The sequence below is a fragment of the Heterocephalus glaber genome, unplaced genomic scaffold (assembly GCF_053883595.1).
Source record: "Heterocephalus glaber isolate CG9 unplaced genomic scaffold, H.glaber_assembly_v1.0 deba00001472, whole genome shotgun sequence".
Classification (NCBI taxonomy): Eukaryota; Metazoa; Chordata; class Mammalia; order Rodentia; family Bathyergidae; genus Heterocephalus; species Heterocephalus glaber.
Genome location: NW_028258315.1, coordinates 15,732,051 through 15,754,888, shown reverse-complemented (window position 1 = coordinate 15,754,888; position 22,838 = coordinate 15,732,051). Strand labels below are relative to the sequence as shown.

At 39.7% G+C, this 22,838-nt stretch overlaps 1 protein-coding gene across 37 annotated transcripts in view; it reads left to right on the top strand.

The window, feature by feature from the left end:
• Atxn1 (ataxin 1) overlaps positions 1-22,838 on the top strand; it is a 398,693-nt gene that overhangs the window by 5,190 nt on the left and 370,665 nt on the right. For 21 of the 37 annotated variants that reach the window (XM_087181186.1, XM_087181187.1, XM_087181184.1 and 18 more), the window contains 2 exons: positions 2,946-2,995; positions 3,640-3,754. The exons of 1 other annotated variant lie outside the window; for it this stretch is intronic. The gene's annotated coding sequence lies outside the window, so the exon portion shown is untranslated. Of the gene's footprint in view, positions 1-2,945; positions 2,996-3,639; positions 3,755-10,516; positions 10,548-22,838 lie in introns of all 37 variants that reach the window. 15 more of the 37 variants (XM_087181188.1, XM_087181190.1, XM_087181195.1 and 12 more) reach the window with 3 other exon arrangements.

Sequence of the window (22,838 nt, the reverse complement as noted above, 5' to 3'; positions counted from 1 at the left end):
AAAGTCTGGAGAAGAGACAGCATTAAGAGATTATTAAAATACTAGTAAACACTTCTACGGCTCCTGTTTTTGTTGTTATTAGAGAGTTCAAGGACTCACATTCCTTCTGTATAATGTGCCTCTATTTTTTTCTCTTCTAAAATGTTAAGTGGAGTTTGCTTCTGCACGTGCATTGAGTGACAGTTTCTGATGACTAACAATGTTAGCACCCGGCTCACTATGTTTCCTATTAGAAGTTAGTCAATAAACGTGTTTTACTAAAACCCTGAAACTCATGGAAGTAGGTGAATGTGGGCTGAATATTAATTCTTTAAACTATAGTTATCTGAAAGTAACATAGTTGAGGCCCTGAAAAGCTTAAACACAGGTAAAGTGACATAATGTAGCAACACGTACTATCACTTTTAGGGGGACAGAAATTATGTGACTTACATTGCTTTATATTTTTAGTGGAATTTGGTCTTGTGAGTGACTGGCTTCTATAAGCATTTTAGATCCATGGAGTTTAATTGCTTCAAAGATTTACTTCAGGGGTCATTAGAAGCAGACCTTCCTTATTTTTTTGAATGCATTGAAAACAAGAAATTGTAGAAAACCCCACAGAGGTAAGAACTGTCCTGGAACTTACATAAAGTACCACGCTTGCTTTTAAGATATGAATGTTTGAGATACGAATTTACACTGTTCCCATTTTAGTTTCATGTAATGTAGTTTAATGAAATAAATTTACTCATTTACATGTTCTTGGGAGATGTAGTGAAATAATGAGTATATAGGGTGCCAGGGTTATAACACTGTAAAAAAGTTGGCTGGAAGAAATGTAATGGAATCGAGGTTTTAAAAACATATATCAATCCTTAAAATTACAGAAGTAATAAAAAGAATATTGTGAAGGTAAATTATCTTTATTTGTGGGAATGGTGTTTTTATTTTTTCTTCTTGCATAATTATATTTATGTATTTTGTCTTTATTGGTGTAGAGATATGTTTTATAATCCTCATAAATTTGAAACTTTCAGGCTAATGTACTATAAATATACTAAGTATTACTACCATCTCACATATGCTAAAACATGTTTAGAACTATTACAGACAAAAAGGCAAAAAGCATTATATTTTGTTTGACATATTTGACGTTAGCATAAATGTTTCATTGATTTTTCTGTAACTTTTAATGCATTCCATTTGTGGAGTAATGAAAATGCAATGATAATTGCCATAATGTAAGCAAAATTGTATACTACCTGAAAACCACTTTTTACAAAATTTGTTGCAGTGCATTCAGAATTTGAGACTTAAGGGGGCAGAGGTTCCCCTGATCATGGTGTTTTGGTTTGGGCTAGGAGGAACTCTTTTTTTTTTTTTTTTTTTTTTTTTGCTCCGCTGAGGTGCCCTTGTCCAGGGAGTTACTCAATAGAAGTTTTCAGCGCTATTTATCACAGCCGTTAACCTATAAGCATTTGTGTTTCTAATGTTCAGAAAAAATGTGTTTGTCTGTCAGTGTGAATGGGAAATTGTCTTTTTTTGTGCCCTTTGCTTTGGCCCTGTTTCCCACATTCTCTCCTCGTTTTTATAGATCATCATGTCTATTATTTGGGCCATTTTCTAGATATTAATAGAATTATGTTGCTCTGCTGTGCTTTCGAAATATTAAAGATTCCATTTTGAATGTATATCAGTATGGAAGATATTCTATAGGTTATTTTCTTCTGTTGTGTGTATGTTTTGTAACAAACCCGTGTTGGCTTGTGTGTATTCTTGTATTTCTTCCCTCTGATGGAATATAACAAGTTATATTAACTCTATTATGCGAACTCGTGTAACAACACAAATGCTTTAGAAAGAAGTAGGCATACCAATGAGAGAGTAAATTAATATTTTACACCATTTGCATCACATTTGACTGTTCTCTGTACTTCAGCAGAATGGGAGGAGACTGTAATTTGGACTCTATAAAACCTTGTCTGCCAGGTGCTACGTAAATAGAATTGTGTGCACACACATCGATATACAAGCAAACCCTCTCCCAACTGTGAGCTCATAAAGTGGTATCTACAATTCTGCAGTACCTGCAGCTGGCTGGAAAATGATTATTGAGTATTTTGAAGCATCCTTTGAAATGCTATCAGATAAAAATCAAAGAAATACTGTGTAAGATGAAATAGATTTTTGCGAACTTCTATTTAACTTAGCCACTATTTGAATTTGTAACTCAACAGACTTGTTGGTGGAAGGACAATGTCTTCTAAGGACTTAAAGGACATTATAGTCTACATCAGCTTATCTTCCTTCTCTGTACACACACATTACATGTGGGGGAACCAAGGACTACAAAAATTACTTCTTTTGCATAGCAATCCCAGGCATTCAATAGAGGCTAAAATAAGTGCTTGGTGAATGGATTAGTTAGAAGGAAGAAAGAATACTTTGGCTACTATTCATTACTTTGAAAAGTGCTGGAAAGAAGTGGAAGTTATTTTCCTTTCCAGCTGGGCTGTGCTCTTAAAAATAGTGTGTATGGATGAAAATAATCATGACTACTGAGATGTGTTGCCATGTACCCAAGGATAATTGGCTCACTTACCTGTTTACAGATTATTCACATTGGAGATCATATTCATAGCTCAAGAATAGTTTCTTTCTGACACCCAATATAATTCTGGGCCTTCTCCTTCCTACTGTTACCTGGTGTGAGCTTAGGAAACCCAAACTAAATTTAAAATCAGCCTAAACAAATATGCAGATCAGCTCCAGCAATCATAGACTGAAAATCGGTTCAGCTTTTACAAGTTTGGGGATTATTTTATAATAACTGTGCTACTGGGTTTTTTTGTTTAATGTGAATAAATGGGTATCACCAGTATTTAAAAATATAATTTTAATGGATAGGACTAAAAAGTATGTTAGTAGATCAAATCCTCAACTTTTTCCATTTCTATGCATAGGTCTTTACCTCACAAAAAGTACTACAAGCACCAAGCTCCCTGATGGAAAGGTATATGGAAGATTCATTCATTCCTTCGTTCATTCATCCATTCACTCATTCATCATACAGTGGATAATTTTTACTTAACCATGTAGGAGGCCTTGTGGCAAAGTTAAAATAACAGGCATATGTTTGATGGTTAAATGGTCTGAAGTTTTTATACTTTTTTTCTGTCCCATTGGCTAATGTGCCAATAGCTGTGCCCTGTCATGATTATCAAGCTGCATGCAAGTAGGTTTTATATATATCTATCTCACATTAAAATTAGACTTTGGTTCAATTTCTATTCAATCCATGCCCATCTCCACCTGATATTCCTTGTGATTACCAGCATGTGTTTATCAGTTGCTTGGCTAGAATCATTGGCGGAAAGAAGGACTGTGGCTGACTCAGGTGGGGAGATTGAAGTTTTAATTTAACTGAAGAGATGACCTTTTTTATGTGTTGGCCTCCTTTTGAGTCCTGGGGAATAGAACCAGACCTTCTTTGGAGCTGGCTGCCATCTGTGTAATTCTCATAAAACAAAATGCAAAGTTTGATGTCTTTACAATTCATATTTCAGTGCATAGACCCTTAAGGTGGCCTTTACTTTTAATGCAACCTATTCTCTTTTTCATTTTGGATTTCCTGTCTTGCTCCCTGGATGACTGCAGGAGCATCGTGCAACAAGTCACCAGGGTGGTCCATTCGTGCTGCGGATTTGCCTGCCGTCCTTGGACCCCAGTCGCCTGCTCCACTGTCGCTGCAGGGAAGAGCAGCACATGTCAGGTGAGAGCTCTGCCATGCTGTCTGTTCTCTACCTGGGGATGAAGTCTGACCTGGAAATCTGCGTAGCAGCCATGCTTTAGCACTTTGTTGACTGTTGAATATAATTTTCTTTGCAAACTATTGTGTGGGAAATTGAAAAATTGCCCAGATAGTTATTTTTTAAAGCTTGGATTAAGGCTTCTGTCTTTTCGGCTTCATTTAGATGGTTCACGAAAAAATCTGCATTTGTCTTTGTGATGATTGTTTATTACCATTTGAGGCATAAACCTATTTGAATCGTCACTTTTCCTTAAAGCAGTTAAGAATGTGCTAGCAGATATCTTAAGTCATGGTTTTAATGTTTTAGATTTTTGGTGTAGTAGAATACATGTGTAGGAAAACAGAGAACTGTTTGTTCGGGCAGTGGCAATCAGTATTTGTTGAATCTTGAATTTCTTTGGGTCTGTTTGGATTTTACAACTTCCTGATTTCCTCATGTACAGTACGTTTTTCTGGCCTGGAGAGTCAGGCGGCACAGGGTGTATGCAAGGGTTGATGATTCATGGTTCTCTATTAACGAGAAGACTAGAGGACATTGCCTCTAGTGAAGTCAGGAGAGAATGGAAGTCGGCTGGGATGTGGGGCAATAAGAGCTTTGGAGCCCTGGTGTATGCAACCAGGGCAGATTGTGAAATAAAAGTAGGAGATGAATTTCTGTTTGCCTTGGAAGCAGTCCTGCTGGAAGCTAGAGAGATAGGCTAGACCAGAGATTCCTAAGCCTGGCTGGGCAGCAGAATCACCTGAAGAGTTTAAAAAAAATAAGAATTTGGGGCTCCGCCCTAGATTTTCTGAATCAAAATTTCCCTGCAGATCTCCTGATATTATTATTCTTCCAGGTATCAGTGCTGCACAAGTTTGGGGACTGCTATCTCTTGGCAGCTCTTCCCAAGGAGTGTTCCATTCCTCATTTGGTGAAACGCAGTTTACTTTTATTAAACCTCACATCCTCCAGTCTGGATTTTCAAAACTCATTTGCCAAAAGGTAGATATTTACCTTATCAAAATGTTCATTTTGAAAATGAACCATCAGCTTTTCCCCTCTCTACTCTTAAGTTCCAGTTTTAAAATTTTGTATAAATCCTGTGGCATCTGAGATAAAAACTGCGAACTCTGGAACTAGCCCATCTTGATTTAAAATGTGGAAGTCTAACTCTGACCTTCAGCAGTCTTACATTCTTTGCTTGTCTTGGTTTCTCCGTGGAGAAAACATAGAGGTTGTGGTAAGGATGGAATGTATGTACTGGATAAAATGGTGATTGGCATTTGGCTTGTGTCTGTTAACATAAGCTATCATTGTTAGCCTGTAACTTACCTCTGGGCAGAATGATTGTAATGGTCTTGTTTCCTGATGGTTGCTCCTGGTCCGTATATTAGGATTAGGAACAAGTAAATATACCTAGAACTTGGTCTTTGGACCAACACTGTAGATAGATATTTGTAGCTCTGCAAAGCCAATGAGCCTTCTATTTATTTTTCTAAATTTTAAGTTCTGAGTTTATCACAACTTTCTTACCATGACAACGATCCATGCATATCATTGTTTATGTTGTTGTAAGATAAACTGAAGAGCTGAACCTGGTGGTACACACCTATAGGAGGATCACAAGCTGGGGGAACCTGATTAACAGTGACTTACGGAGACTCTGTGTCAAAGTTAAAAAATAAAAGAAATAAAGAGAGTGTGCTGGGTATATAGCAGCTGAGTGCAAAGGGCCTAAGTTCAATTACCAGTACCTCCTGCAAAAGAAAAATAAAGTGATGAATTGCATACATAGATGGAATTACATCTGGTCTGGTCTGAGTGACTGAAGTGTTATGCCTCAGAAGGGACAGCTGAAGAAGTCTTCTAGAGAAACAGGAAGAGGTGGGAGGCAGTCGTGACAAACGTTGTGTTCTTCTCAATTATGGAATGGGGTCCTTTACATTTTATTGGCTGTGGATTAGAAAGGTGCTCTTTACATGGAAAGAGAGTGACCTAGAGTTGCCTCCGGGTAAGCCTCTTAGGATCTCCAGGTGTCAGCTCCTGGAAAGGACGGAGTGTCTTCCTGCTGCTCTTTCTCTCAGGGGTGTCACCCACTTAACATTCTGTGCCAGGCAGAAAATCCTCACACTGATGCTTTTAGGGCTGTGGTTCAGTTGTATATGGGGTGAATATACCTTCAATTATTTTTTTAACCTTCTGGTACTTAAAGAGAGCCATCGGTCATAACAAAGTATCTTGAGAATTTTATTTTGAAAACCAGGCAGCAAGAAGGCCTCTCTCAAGGTCTGCACATGCAGCTCATAGAGAAGATGCAGGTGTGTCCAGTCCAATAAGCAAACCTAAGTGTCTTATGAGTACTCATGTTGTATTACTGACAAAATACTGCAAAGTCACCTTGAATTTTAAGCGGCTGACATTTTCTATGATTGCATTTAAAGGAAGCTTATACGCATTATCTAAACATTTTGCATAAATAATGGCCTCATTATAATCCTCACAATGGATGACTAAACCCAGGCAGGGAAATGATGGTTTATTTATGTAGTACTCTGTTATATTCATTAAGCTTTTTTTTTTTAATAAAAAAACCCGAAAGTGTGGATTGCATTTTTTTTCTGGTTCTAGTTATTTTATAAATATGATATAGCTATATAGCAAGTATGATCTAACTTGTTCACAGTTGCTATATATGTAAGAAATGATTCATTCATTTATTCATTGTGTGTCTTTTTAAAACTGCTGCATGGTGCTGTCCAAATGAAAGTAGGAGCTACTGGAAGGAGGCATGTTCTATTCTTTGTGGTCAGGCAAGGGAAAGAAGAAATGCACAAACATAAGTAACACAGAGTAGACTGGGTGCAGGTGGGATTCCTGGGGTCCCCTCTACCTGGAAGGGATACAGAAGAGTGATGCTGCCTGTGTAGGAGGGATCAGGAAAGAGTTTGAAAGGAGGCTCCTTTGAGATGATCTCCGAGAGAGTTGGTTTGCATTTCTGTGGGAAGGGATGCATAGGGCTGGAGGAAAGCCATTGAAGTGGCTAGGACAACACAAGCATGCATTTGGTGAGTAACTGGCCAGGCCTGTGGGGCTGCTGCAGCACAGGTGCTGGAGCACATCTGAGTTCCTGGAGTCAGGCAGGCAGTAGGCAGTGTGGGAATAAGCCTGCTGAGAGGTCAGTCCGTGGATTAGTTTGGGGAGGCATTGGCAGAAAAATGGTCTTTGAAATTGGGCTTTGGGCTCTTGTGCCTCGCAAAGAGTTGAAGTTGCAGGAGAAAATGATGCAGTTTCAGGATGCCATGAGCTGGGGTAGAACGCACAGAGAGAAGGTACAAGGAGGGTGGGACAGCCTCACCTGAGGGGAGAGGAGGGTGACAATGGGAGGAATTGGGATGATATGTGGGCAGATAATGGGGAAGGTCCTGTACCAGAGCTCAGGCACCTTGGAAACTCAGTGCTGAAGTGCAGCTCAATGAAATCATGTTGAAAACCTTTATTCTTTTAAGACTTTAAAGAAAAATAGGAACCTGAGCTAATTTTAGCTAACTCTAATATGTGTGTGTATGAAAATGAATGCTGCTTTTGAGATTCAGTGCATGCAGTACCTCTTTTCATTTAAACAAATGATTCTTCTATTTTCCTCTAAACAATTTCATTAAGAAGACTTTGAGTGGAGCCCTGTACATATTAACAATTCTAGCATTTCCTTTGATCTTTTCCTCTGTTGATTTATTCATCTCATGTGATATGTGTAAATCACATTGTGCCATCTACTTGACTCTGTAGCAATTGTTCATTTGTGGCAATTCATTTACTGTACATTGATAAATCACATTAATGTGGGTGTGTTCTGTAACTTTAGAAGATTTCCAAGAGACTTTCTGCAGACTCTTTTATGTGAGACAGATATATATAGAGATAGATAGAGATCTATATATATGTATATACCAAGCTACTAGACAGAGCTCTGAACAAATTGGCTTCTCATTTATACTTTATAGAAGAAACGTGGAATTGCTGAGCTTTACTTCTGGGGAGAAATCCTAAGACTTCATGGCTCAAAGTGAAGGGCAAGGCTGAAAATTATCTGTTTCCATTGGTGTGGTGAGCAGTCTGTTTTAATGTAATTAGGGAAATGAGCGTTATTTAAGAATTTTTTCTTAGCCTGAGTTATTTGTTTGTTTCTGGCCTGGGATATTTGTGTTGTCCCTGGATGACTTAGAATGAAGGCAGTGACTTACGTAACTTTCACCAGGGCCAAGAAATTTAGGATGGGAGTAAGAGGGGCAGAGAAAACAACACCAAGGGCAGATTATTCTGTCTGCAGATATTTAATGAGCATCCACTGTATGAGACTCATTATGCCAGTGAGGCCCTAAAGGGAATATGAAGATGATCAATAGTTCACAATTACTCTTTTGAGTATGAACTTGTTTAATCTTCATTGCAGTCCTCTGTCATCCTCTGTAGTAAGCATTCTGGGGCACAGAGAGGGTAAGTGACTTGCCCAAGTGTGCCCAGGAGTTAAGTCAGTCATGGCTGCCAGCTTGCTCTCTTCCCTCTGCTGTGTTTTCTCCCAAACCCAGAGTCCTTTCCTTATGAAGCTTCCAGTTGAATGCAGAAGGGAAGAGGTGCCCAGGAGTAATAGTTCAAGAACATGATTCAGATCAGGACTAGGGGACAGGTCCTGGGCCACAAGCTTCTGTTTCCATGCCTGCCTGATCAGAGTCCCAGGCACGTTTCTGAGACAGGTGCCTTTGCGGTGTTTCCTCCCTTTCTTTCACTCTTCCTCATACCTCCCGAAGATGCCTATGCACTTCGGATGATTAGTAATTGAAGAAAATGATGACGGTGGCAATATGCTTATCTGTTTCAGGGGATGGGCTTGAGTCTCTTCCAGATATTTTTCAGCATCCAGAGTCCCAGGGAGACCATGAACTTTTGACTCTAAAAGGGCCTCACTGGGTCACGGCTCAGCTTGTGCGATTTGGCAGATACGAAGAATTTATCTCTCGAGCGTGCTAGGTGGTGGTGTGGGGCGAAAACAAACTCTAGGAACAAAACATGCATCCATAGGTGGTCTCGCTGCAGTCAGGTGGCCCCAAGGAAGCCAGAGTCTCATCTCTTCCTGTTCTGTCCCTCCTAGTCTCCTGTTCTTGCCTTTCTTGGACCAGTGAATGAAACTTAGCCACTTCGTGTCAAGGTGATAGGGAAAGATCACTTTTCTCTTAGGCTGTGCAGGGAAGACCAGATTGTCTTTCTTGTGTTGGGTGAGATTTACCAAGGATTTTGTTTTTTGGTCTTCAGCCGCAGCACTTCTCTCTTTACAGACATACAGAATAGAAGCGGCCTCCGGATTTACTATCTGTGCACTTGCCTGGCAGCTCCAGCCTACATCACAGCTGTAATCATATGTGATGAATTTTTATTTACAGATTAGGAGGCTCTGACTCTGACATATGACTAACCAGGAAGCTCCCCCCTACAACAGTTGTATGTCATCTGCTTCAGAGGACTAATTGCTTGGCAATTCCCCGTTGGTAATTCCCTCTTTATTTTCTGATGAGTTACTTAACAGTGATGGGCTTGTTGAGCAGAGCATGGAGTTTACTGTGTGCTCCAGAAACACCACCGTAGGCCTGGGGGATATGCTTTTTGAATTCTGTTTAGCTTTCCTGAAGAAACACTGAAACCATTCTGTGGCCTGTTAATATTTCACTCAATAGTAGGTTAAACACCAGGCAGCGTGCAATTTTCCAAAAGAAATCAAAACCAGGCCTCTTTTTAAAACTGTGCCCCTGTGCATCAGAAAATTACTAAAAATGAATTTAATATTTATAGGATGTTTAATGCTCTTTTTAAATATATGATTTAAAATGGAGCAGCTTTGCAATTCGCTGCACAGTATGTGTGCTTTGGAAGAAAGTAGGTGGACTGCTAGTTCAGAGGTTGGAATTTCTGTTTCCATCCTGCTGCTGTATGGTTTGGGCTGTTCACTTTAAATTTGCTAGGCCTCAGTTTCCCCATCTGCAAAAAAATAAAGATGTTGAAAGAAGCCATCTCTCATTCTCCTTCTGTCTCTGACATTGTACAGATCCATGAATAGATTTTATTGTAATTCTTCCCCCAAGACCTTTGCTTCTGTCAAACATCATTTGCTGTTGTTTGACTTTGTTAGGTTTTGTATTTAATTAGAATTTATATTTTAACTATTATTGTGTCATTATTTAGAGAGTAAGTCATAAGTGGTGCCTAAAATCATTTATCACCCTATGTATATTAGTTTCATACCTTAATACTTCCTCTGCTCCTTTTTACTGTTCTTGCTACAATGCCCCAAACAACAGCTCTTTCTGGAGGTGGAATGCATTATACTGGAAAGAATCTTTCAGCTAATTGTGGAATTTATTTATTTATTTTTTTTGCAAGAGGAGTACTAAAGCTCAGCTCTTCTAAGCGGTGGTATCAAGGGCCATATTCTACTTTTAATTTGCAAGTAGAAATCCTTCTGATGTCCTTTGGTTTTACCTGCAGGTGCAGATTTTAGTCTCCAGGTAACACCTTCTCTCTTCTGGATCAACTTTTCCAATTAGTGTTTGCAGCATTAACTTGTCCTTTTGGTTAATTTATAACCAGCTCATACTGATTATTAATAGTTTCTGTAGGAAGCCAGTGCAAGTGGAATAGGTGATGTTTGAGGGTTTCTTTTTAATCCTATTTTGTTGTCTTATTTTGTATCATAGGCAGAGAAAAGAGAAGAGGAAGTACTTAATGGTAAGTAAAAAAATGAGGGTCTTGAAATCAGGAAGATTGAGGTTTGAATTCAGGGCTCTGGCTGTTGAGCTATGTAGCCAAGTTCACATGACTTAAATCTGTGATTCTCGGTTTCCTAATCTATTCATTGAGGATGCTTACACCCTTCTTACAGGATTGTTTGAGTGATCAAACATACATTGGTTATATGCACTGCATATGGTGGAATCTCAGTAACTAATACAAAACACACACACAGAACACACACACACACACACACACACACACACACACGGGCGCGCATTAAAGAAAGAGGAAGGCGTACTAGCCTTTTAGAGTTGGGGGGAAAAGAACAAAAGAAAGAACTGGGGGGGGGCGGTTAGTAGCAGGAACTGAATGCATGAACAGAATTTGAATCCTGAATGGACCTTGAAACTTGGGAAGGACCAGACTCACTACTTATTTGGACATGGTGGTCTTGGCAGATTGATCTGCAGCCTGGGAAAGGGGGTTTGCTACCCCGTGATTGATAGAAATACTATCTTTTAGATATTTATTGCACAAACCTTACAACAATAAAGGGATGCCAATAAAATCAAAAGTTCTCTTTGGTTCTACCATTCCAGTCTATAAATCACGTTCACTTTAATGTGCTGTCTTCTAGTTCTCAACAATTTAAGATGTATCCTTTTTTAGTTCTGCTTTTTTCATTTAGCATAAACATTCTCATTTGCAATCTAGACTATAAAATTATTGTTTCCAAAGATTATGTAACATTCCATCAAATTGTTCTATTTTAATTTAAGTTATATATCAATTTTGGACATTTAGTTTGTTTCTGGTTGTGTGCTACTGTGAATCTGCAGTGGATGTCTTTGCACACTGAAGTGTTTTCACTTGAGACACTTATTACAAAGCTTATTACAAAGGGAGAGGGGGGTTTGTTCTGAATGGCTTTCTAAAAGCCTCTACCAGTTTACGTTGTTACTGATGGTGCAGAACTGTGTCTTATTTCAACCTGGCTAATTGTGGGATTTATCATTCTTATTTTTTTGGCTAATAGACTCCTGGTTTTCAGATTTGCATTCCTTTGATCCCTCGCAGGGATAGAACATTTCCATCTCTGTTTATTTACTAATTGTCCTTTTACAATTAGCAAATGAGAGTCTTGATGCTTGTAATGTATGTATATGAGCTCTTTATGTGTTCTAGATATTAATTATTTTCTAAAGCATATTTGCTGTAGATATTTCCCCAGTCAATTTTTCTTTCATTTTAATACTACTTTTTGTTGTAACAAAGTTCAAGTCTTTATATAATCAGTGTTTTCTGGGGTTCTTTGTTCTCCATTGCTGGTCACTGGGTTGTGCAGGGAGCCCTGCCTGGGGGTGGTGGGGGGAAGCGGGTTCGCAGATTTGAATTCTGTTCCACATTGGAACTACAGGCAGGATGCTGTCCCTCCCTCCCTGGTGTAGCTCTTCCCTGGAGTGGGCTCCTTGGCAGGACATTGGGAGCAGTTCTTTAGATCTTGCCTGAGTTTGGGGTAAATCTGGTTTCAAGGTCTGACCTTGGCTAAGGGCTTGGCCCAGCTGGGTGGCTTGCCTGTGATGAGCCTCCTAAGTGGCCTCTCTACATGACCTCTTGTTCAAGTCCAATCACTTCTTCTTTCTGAAGCCAAAGTGAACCTGTCTGAGTGCAAAACTTCTGTTTATATCTCTGTTCTCCCTGCCTTCTCCCCTGGATTTTCAGAGCCTTCAGGTCATGATGTCCAGAATCCTTATCCTGGCTCCCCCGGTTTGGGGACATAACTCCTTATGCCAGCCTTGTCACTCGTGTTTCCTCCACCCCACTCTGAGTATTTCCTCCATAAAAGAGGCAGATTCTCCTGTGTATCACCTTTTAGACACGCCCCGTTTCCTTTCTTAAGAATCTAGCTCCTCCTCTTTTTGTCTGGCTAACTTGCCCTCCTTCTTAAAACCTCACCTTGGAATCCTTTGCCCCAGGTTATTTTCAGCCTCTTGTAGACTCCCAGAGACCTTTATTCTGCCCCTTTTGTAACATTCTATCGACCCTTTCCCCAGTCCAGTGATGCTAGGTCTCTTCCTGATGCCCATTCTCAGCATTTGGCTTCCATTAAGCCCAAAACAGGCACAAGCACTTCCCCTGCACCATGCATTTGGGTTACAGATTGGATGTGACCCTATCTAGTAATACGGAGCCTAGCTTATATAATTGTAACCACTATGGCATCTAGTGTAGGAACAAGCAATGACAGCTGGTTGCTCGAGTGGCTTTGTGTACCATGACAGTTGGTGATGAAAGAGATAAAAATGTGTGAGAAGGCTGTGCTAAAGAGAAAGGATAAAGAAAGGTCCTAGGAGTAATTTTCTGGAACAAAAGCACTATGTGATAAGATGCTAGATTTGCTTAGCTTTAAGTTTTATAGTACTACACATAAAGCCACACCAGCTATATGACTATTGAAGTTCAAGACATGAAAAATGACTTTATTTTTGAATGTCAAAAACTGTGTTGAAAAAATTATGTAGAATTTGGGTGCATGGTGATTCTAGAAGCATAGCTCTTGTACTGGATGAAGGAAGGAATTTGAAGGAATGAGGAATTTGTGGAGCATCTGCCCTCTGGCCTTATGCAGTCTTGGGACCCCAAGTTCAGGGTGAGAAAATTACCCTGAGGCGGTAATTTTATGTGGAAGAGAGCCGTCCTGGAGTTCTGGGTTGCTCAAGTTTGGGTAAACTACCACATGGGAGGGGAGCCCTATAGTGGGGGTGGGGGACCCTGAAATCTCCCTTGTGTAGCCCTGCCCAGCAGGCATGAAGCTGATGGCGTAGGAGGACATCCAGCTACAGGAGGAGCTGACAGCCAGGGGGCCAGTCACTCCTCTGTCTTGCATAGGAGCTTGTCTAAAAGCTAGCCTGGGGTGGCTGGCTGGGGAAGATGCCTTTGGAAGAAAAAGGGGGTCCCTCTGTGATGGTTAGTGTGAGAGACCATACATTAGAGGCTCTTGACAAATGTGCAGATGGGAGCCCCGTCATTTAGAAACTGAGACTCTGGTCCCTTTGTCCCTGCAGTGCACTGGAAAGTGCCCCAAAGCCTTTCTCCCTTGCTCTGCTCTGGCAGATTTCAAGCCAGGGCAGAAAGTACTCTGGATGAATTTGACTTTGAATACTCTTCCCTTTTTCTGGGCTCAATCTCCAGTTCACCCCAGAGCCTCCTCTGCGACTGTCATGCAATGTGACCCCATGTGGTGGGTAGTCCTTTCGGGGAGACATCCTTTATATTATGTAAGAAGCTGGGGAAAAGTGTTTTTCCCTGGCTGCTGCCTCTCTGGTTTCTGATTCTGTACTTTTGAGAAGATACCAGTTTGGTTTGGTTTATTTTCTTCTTTTATAAGTGGTCATGGGCCCTATTAGACAAGTTTATCAGTTACTGTATTGACAGGAGCAAAGATGAGCCAGTTATTTGTTTAAAATCTTTTTTCCTAAAATTTTGCTTTTTCTATTGCATTTAAAGGAAATATGGTGAAAGCGTCTAAGTCCAAATTTTGATGCTTTATTTTGGCTTCCCAGTTCTCTTTAAACCTCTGTAACCCTTTGTACCTTTCTCTACTCTTCAGAAGGAATAGGTTGTGTTTTTTTTTTTCCATCTCAGCATCATCCAGAAGAACAGAACTATTTTAACAAGATGAGTAAACAGATATAAAAGGAAGATACTTTTGCTTTCCTTCCAGCAAGCCATAGATCTCTCTCATTCTAGAGATTAACATAGGTGAACCTTTGCAGAAAGCAACATTGAAACAAGGAGGATCACAAGTTTGAGATCAGCAGTTTAGTGACTTAACAAGATCCTATCTCAAAAAAACAAAACAAAACAGAAAGAACAACAAAACAAAACAGAGCTGGAGATACAGCTCAGTGTGAAGGCCCTGGGTTCTATGCCTAGTACTGAGAGGGAGGAGTTGTTGAAGTTGTTATTATTGAAGTTGTTTCTGAATGTGACCTTGAAACATGAGTCTCACCAGTATCTTATGAGCCTTCTTCAGACAAAACACTGGAATTCATAATTCACCTTGTCTTGAACCCCTGAGGGGAGTGCTGTGGAAATGAATGATCGCTGTTTGCTATCTTGCTGTGCAGAGAACATTTGGTGACCTGACTAATCTCAAAGTTACTATCTCTAAGTGGTCGCACTTAATTTAACTCATTGCCCTGAAGTCTCAGGAAATGATTCCCTTAAAAAATTAAAAAAAAAATTCTTTTTAACTTTCCCATTTCAAATGTCCATGATCTTTGAAGACTTCACTGAGATGCAAGTCTTCTGTTGCCTGTTTCTTTTGTAGGACTAATCACATCTCCTCATGTCCCTGATAGCATTTTACAATCTGAGCCTCTGATTTGGTAGCTATAGCCTTAACAGCCGTGATCTAAATCTCTAAAGGAGAGAGCAGAACCTAAGTAAGGATTCCAAGAGACTGCTGGACTAGGTTCCAGTGGCCAGACGGTCAGGCCCTGATTTTCTGACTTGCAGCTCGTCTCCCAAACCCCAGGCGTCGTGCAGTTGTGTCTAAATTCATAAAACAAAAAAGGTGTGTCTTTGCTTTATGCAGTTAGCCCTGTAGAGCGATTTTGAGATGGAGCTGGAAAGATGAAGAACTTCAAGAGTCCAGCTCCTCAAATATAAGCAATCCTTAGTTACCCCTTGAACTATTTCATAAATAAAACTAGGTGTTAGATGTCTCTGGAGTGTTTAAGCCTAAACATGATGGCTTGGTGGGGGAAAGTGGTTTCCATTTGCAGCCACTGCACCTTTAAAGTCGAGCTTCTTAGAACTGTAGTTCTTTAATGTACCCATGTCATCAAGGTTAAAAACTTCAGGAAGGCCGGGGATTTAGCTCAGTGGTTTCGCCGCTGCACACGCACAAGGACTGGAGTTCGATCCTGGTATGAAAAAAAACCCCCAAAACAAAAAACTTCAGGAAACCAAATCGATCTTGTATATGGAATCCTGAAATCTGATGCCATCCCCTCTGAGAAGCCCTTTGGTATGTGAATGGGAAGATACAGTCTGATCAGTTCCCATCTCTAGGTCCTTCCTGCCTTTCTCCTGGATGTTGTAGAAGAAGGAAGGGGAAGCTCATCCAGCCACCTGTGAATCAGCCTTCTGCCTCCTGGGCTAGTGAGACCCACTGCAAGACGTTAGCATCTGTAAAGACCGTGTGTTGATTCTGTGATAATTAAGTATCTACTGTCCTGCAACAGTTACTGTTTGATCTTTGAGTGAACACGTTCTCCATTTCTTGATGCCCTAGCCTGTACACTAAGTTTTTAAAGCCTCTTCTTTCCTTTCAGAAGTAATCTGGTAGCAGGAGACCGTGTGGTTATTGCAGAAATACTTAGAATCTGCTTCACTTTAATGGTGACTGAAGCCTTTATAACTGAAGACCTTGTTAGTGGGACTGCAGATGAGACAAAGGTGGTCTCCCCCTTAGATGTCCCCCTTCAGTTTCTTCACAGATTTTTTTTTTTGATACCAGGGATGGAACTCAGGACCTTGCACTTGCCAGGCAGGTGCTGCCACTGAGCTATATCCCTGGCCCTCTTCACAGCTTTGTCTCCAGGATTCGAGGAGATACAGCCTGGCGGGGAGTTGTGCTTGGTGTTGGAGTAGCTAAGAATGTTTCTCTCTAACAGGTCACAGAACAGAAAGTGCTGGTGGACATCTCTTCTTGCCCCAAGATCTTCGTTGGAAGTCCTCCAGACTTGGTGTCTTATTGAACTCGCCAGGAGGCATAATGTGTCACCATTTTATTGTGGGCCACCCTAAAGGATGACACCCAGCTTCGGACACCTCCTGTTGGACATCGTCCCCTGAGAGCCAATGCTTTAACTCTCTCCCATTGTCCGGAGTCTGTTTCCGACTGGTTTTGAGCTGGTGCGGGCTTAGTCATTCATGACCCGGACCCAGTTGAATGTTGCTTGATCACCTTTTGTCGCTTGCTGAACAGCACTTCCCTCTTGGGCTCTCGGGGAGTCTTTGCACCGACCCGCTAGAAACAAGGCACCTATCCATTCTTTCCATCTTGGAGGTTGCCCACGGCCATATCCCGGGGTGACCTGGAGTAGAAGCAGTGGAGGATAAATTAATTCATCCTGCACAGACTTGTTTCAGCTAGTTCTAGCCTGTCTCTCGCCCCAGCTCCAGCTTTTAAATATGCCAGTGATTGGTTTTGTGTAGGAATGTGTGGATTGTTGGATTGGAAGAATTCTCTCCCTGGATTTCTAGTGTTTACATAAGCAGATATTTAAAAAATGTTCTATCCCTGATTTAAATAGCAGGGGTTATTTTTAAAAAGTTATGGGCGCCTGAAGGGATACAGAATAAAAGCATAAGTTTTGTTTTTTCTTTCTTACAAGTTGTAACGGAACCAAAAGGTGTATGGTAATGTTTTGTCAGGAAAAGGTCAAAACAGAAAGTTTGCAACAGAGACAAACTAGAATAGAACAAGTGTGAAGAGAGGCTGACAAATATATGCCCCTTGTTGGGAGTTCAGCCCGTGGAATGTTATGTAGGACACAAGGAATGGAAGAGATATTTCAGTAACATTTTGTTCTCTGTCAAAAACCTTCTGAAATATAAATCTGCTGTGTATTGGAGGATGGAGACGGCAGTTGATTCGAATTGAATGGCTTTCATTTAACTAGAGTATCCCACAGAAAGCAGTTCTTGTTCTGACAACTGTATTTTTGCTTTCTTTGACCTAGCAAAAATTGGATTCCTGTTTACATATCTTGTAGGATTGTTTTATGGACAACGATACAGGTCAAATCCCATCACAGTGGCCAGTGTTATGGCAAATAGAAATATTTCTAAATGAAATACAAACATTTCTAAGCCACAGCCGGAGTGTGCAGTAATAATAAGTTGGTAATATGAAGCCATTTGCAACTATAAATAATTCAGTTGTAGATGTGCTTTAAAAAAAACTGTCTTATTTTAATTCTAGTCTCTTGCCGACGCACACAATCATACACTTGTAGCTCACCTATTTGCCTAGTAGAGGAGCAACAGGAATATATATAATCGTAGAAGTCAACTTTATTTTGGTCCCTGGAACAGGTTACTTTTTCTCTTCTCCTCACGATGGTTTCTGTAATTGCCTCCAACTGCCAAACTTTGGTGATTACCCACAAATATGAATGGCTCTTTCTAAGGGTCTTGCCCCGTCATCCAACCGAGCCCAAAGCTAGTAGCCAGAGTTAGTGCTGTAAGGAGCTGAGCTTCAAAATTAAGGGTCCTTTGCAAGGGGTGGTCTGATTTGATTATCCATTGTGCACCCCCCCAGGAGAAAGGAGGTGCTTATTCTTTCGGTTTTAAATCCCTGGATCAAAGCAAGACATGCTCGTGCAAGAGTTCAAGGCAGCTGGGGAATTTAGTGAGACCCTGTCTAAAAAAGGAGGGGGTGGAGATAAAGTGTGATGCTCCCCAGGTTCAGTCCTCAGTACTGCAAACAAGCAAACAGACAAACAGACCATTCATTCTGGCATTGATCCTGGCCTCAGAGTCCAGAATCAGTGAGTTCAGTCTTAATTTTTAGCATTAACTATTTTTTGAATTAGTGAACCTTGCTTTATTGTTATGCCTATGAGAGGACAACTTTCTTTTTATTTTTATTAACTCATGTTAATTGTACACATTCACTTGGGCATTTCCATGTTAATTGTACACATTCACTTGGGTTCCACTTGGGTATTTCTATCCATGCATATATCTTGCCTTGATCATTCCCACTTTTAAACACAGTAAGTCAGACACAGGAAGACAGGTGTCGGGTGTTTTCTTTCATATATGGAGACTGGGAAAAAGAGATCTGAAAGTAGAGAGGGATCTATTAGGGAATAGGAAGCGTTAACTATTACTCCTGAACTACTCTCTATAGTTTTTGATTCAGTACACTCTGAGGTTCCCCCAGATCCCTTATGGACTAAAATACAGAATATCCATTTTTTTAATGGGAGGGTCTAACTATGTTCCCCTGGCTAGTCTCAAACTCCTGGGCTCAAGTGATCCTCCTGTTTCAGCCTTGCAAGCAAGTGGGAGTACAGGGGCATGACGCCATGCCTGGCTATAAATACAGCTATTGTAACACAGCAGAATTGATGATCAAGAGAGAGCTCTAGAAATAAAGGCCCCCTAGGTTTTAACCTTCTATCTTCAAAGTTCTTGTCTGCATGCCTTATATTTTATTTCCTCTCTGTTTATACTAATTTATACTTGTGTTTATTGTTTTCTTACTTAAAAACTACTTGAAAAAAATTCATAGCCCTTACAAATTTGAAAGCATCTCAACCTATTCATCCTTCTTACCTTGGCCATCTTTTGTCATCGCTAGGCCACTTCTTCCCTTCCTACTTCTCTTCTGGGATTTCACTGCTTAGCAGTTCCAGTGTATGATTCTGGATATGATGGTTTGAGCTTCCTGACCAACGTCTCTTTGCAGCTGAGTCTATTCCCTGTGCTCAAAGCTGTTGGCATATTCCATTCACAGCTCCTACTCAAATTGAAACTTGTTGCACTCAGATCAGGCCTTAGCACTATTAATTTCTTCCTCTCTATTTCTCGATCCATTGTTATTTCCCAGTGACTAAAATCTGCTTGTCACTAAGAACTTCATTTTGATGTCACTTACTAAAGACCTCTTGGATTTTTCTACTCTCCTGATACGCTTCACAGCTTCACGCTACAACGACCATCAACAGGTCTTTGACAAATTAGTTGTCCCTACATGTGATTTACAATATTACACTGGCTGTTTAAAAATTATTAAACTTCTCTCTGTGTACTTTGCTGTGGGTCAAGAACTTTACTTGTTTTGCCATCCAACACAGAAGTTAATCACAAACGGGTCCTCTAAACCAGATAATTAAAAATAGAGCAAAGTTTCTGAACTAGGCATTTGGCACAAAAGTTCTCACTTCCATCTGTGCGTGGTTAGGAAAATATTTCATGATATTTAAATAGCATTAGCTTTGCTCTCTTGTGTGAGAGTGTCTGTGAGTCTGTGTGTAATTCATTGCTCTGGAGGCTTATTTGACTGTTAGCTAATCTTATGTTTTTTTAAAGTCACTGGCAAGGAAACAGGAAAGCAAATCCAGGTGTTTTGTGCCTGCTTTCTTTATTTGCTAGCTTCTGTGAAGGAACAGTGGTCCGCTCTGGCTTTTCTCTTTAACTCATAGTTTTCCTCCTACATGTGGTTCAGAAAATGAAAGAGCATACATTTTGATTTATAAATCTTTGTGTGTTTTAATTCTCCACATACAAGTCACCTTTGCTAAAGGCTTTTTAGGAGCTATTCTGATAGACGCAAAATGCTGATGAATCTGTTTCAATTTGGAATGTGTCAGATTAGGATTTTTTTGCTCTCTGGAAAGGGGATTGATGCCTAGAATGTACAGCAGACTCATAAACACTTTGTGACTTAAACACAGACATGTGAGTGACTGGATTGAAGAGGAATTTAATCCTTCAACTTCGACTGTGCTTTGTTCTCATAAGTAATCAGTATCTCCTAAAATATATTCACCAGTTCTGTAGCTGTGATTAGATTTTAAAAGTGCACTGTCTGTTTATAAGGTTTAAATTGCTAAATAATACAAAGGTTATACCTTTCTGGTATTTTTCTGTTGCAATCATCCCTTTATTCCTGGAAAACTCTTATTTTAAGGTTGGTTTCTTTTTTCCAGGAGAGTTGTTGTATTAAATAACACTAATGCCCCGTAAATATACTAAAGATTAGGAATTATTTTTAAAAAATGTCTTTCATACCTCCAGCTCTGAAGTGTATATATGTATGTATTTCTCAGAGTTGTTAGTTTGCTTATGTTTCTAGAAACTAGAGAGTAGGCATATTCCTAATACTATAATAATAAAATTAAACACTGAAGTCAAAAGCAGAGGATTGATCATGCTCATATTAATTGAAATTAAGAAAGGAGAAGTAGCTTCAATCATTTTCATTAGCAGTGGTGGGTTCTTGTGTTTAGCTCTCCATGCTGGTTTGATTATTTAGGCAGTTTGTCATTCATGAAATTTAAAATCAGAAGGAACCTTAAACATTTTTTTGTCCAACTTCCTCATTTTACATTCCAGTTAATTCTGTTCATTTCTGTGTGCAAAGCAGTGGGCTAGGAGGGAGCAATAAAGTTGACTTAAGTTGTGACTCATGGCTTCCGACAAATTAATCTTTGATTTTCTTTTCTGTATTATTCAAGGGACAACTTTTAACAAGGCATAAGTGAATTTTGCCAATTGTTATTCTTGGTCAGTGTAAGAAATTAGGGATGAATGTATTTTGTGAGCTCTGGTGAATGAAAGATGTCTTTATACTTCAGGGTCCTGCTGAACTGTAGACCATCCCAAGACAGAATTCTGGTCTTCTCTTCTACAAGACAACCAGCACTGCTAATATTAAAGAGACTCCCCCCAAATGTGCCCGATATTCATGTTCTTCACACTTTTGCTGTGGAACCCTTACAGTGTTTCTTCCGTTTATTTGGGCACCTCTGATACTGACATCTGGTATTTCACTTACAAGAGCCGAATTTCATGATTGATATTCTTATCCCATAAATCATTGTTAGTAAATATTATTTACTAGACTTGTGATCGAAAACACAACATATAGTGTACACACTCAAGAATGGTCACAGTGCAGAGAAGCTGCTGGTCTTTTAATAAGAATGACGCCCCCAGCTGACATGCTGGGGACTGAGGATGTGTCAGCCACTAGGTGTGATCACCTAATCCTCACCGCTAACCAGATAGTTCCTTATTATCTCTAGCTAAAAGATAAGTAACTGGGTTAGTAGTTTGCTCAAGGTCACAGAGCTGGTAAATGGTAAGATGGGGATTTAACACCTGCCATTTTAACCCCAGCCCCTCCGCTCAGAAGGAATATAAAATTTATTACTTACCACCTGGTGCCATGGTGAGACTTGCAAAATTATTTTCAAAAACTTTTTTTTTTTTTGGTACTGGGGATCGAACTCAGGTCCTTGCACTTGTGCAGCAGCCGTTGAAACCACTGAGCTAAATTCCCAGCCCTACAAATTTTTAATAAGTGAAGAGGTATTCATTTTTTGGTTGCAAATTGAACTCTTGCATAAGTTTTTCTAAGGACTATGATTTGGTAGGAGGAGGTTCCAATTTAGTCCAGTCTTAGCTGTTTGAGACTTAGAACTATGTTATGTTTAAATTACTTCCATATTCTTACAAAAATATAATTAATTTATAAAGATGAAGAAGAACTACATCTAGCTAAATGTAAAAGTGTTTATAAACTGGATGCAGTAGTGCATGCCTCTAATCCCGGCACTCTGGGAGGCTGAGATAGAAGAATCTCAAGCTCCAGCCCAGTCTGAGCATTTAGTGAGACCCTGTCTTAAAACTTAAAAAAAGGAGGGTAGGGGCGGGATGTGGTTCAGTGTGAAGGTACCAAGTTTAATCCATAGTACTGCAAAAAACCAAAACAAAACAAAGCCTTATAAAGTCTTTTGTGTGTAAATTTTTTTTTTGTATTAAATTCTTTTATTGGTACATTGTAGGTATACAACACAATTACATTTCTCATTGGGAATTGTACCTTTATATAATGCATCTTGGTTCTTATTTTTTCCCCATTCCTAGCCCTCCCTTCACGCCCTCCACCCTTCCCTATTTACAATTTTGTGTGTAAATTTATATAGTCATTTCCATAATCACGTTTACATATGTATGTTATAGTTACATGTATTTGTATGTGTAAATATAGTATGCACCCTTTATAGAACTGATGTTGAGGAACTCTAAGGAACCAGCTATATGATTTGGAGTTTTATCAAATGGAGTGAAATTTTCAATGATTATGATTTGGTCTGTAAAAATAGGAATAATGAGATCAAAGTGTATATGTCTACTTTTATCTTCTATCTCTTGTCTTTTTTGCTTAGAAACAAATTTATGTCGAAACAGTGTACCTATGAACCTTCATATATGAAAAAAAGAGCTACACAAGACACTTTGTTGCAGTTTGTCCAGGGTCTCAAAACATGCTGTAAAAACTTGGAAACTGGAAGCATCTTGGCAAATGTAGCATCAGCGTGTCACTGATTTCGAAGCTTCTGTTGAGTATTCTAAGTAGGTTCTGTGACAGCTCTTACTAGAGGAATTGGTACCAGCTAAGAAAATGTACAGTTTAATACTTTAGAGCAAATAATTGCTTAGGATGCCTTAAATAGCACAGGAAATGTGTAGAGT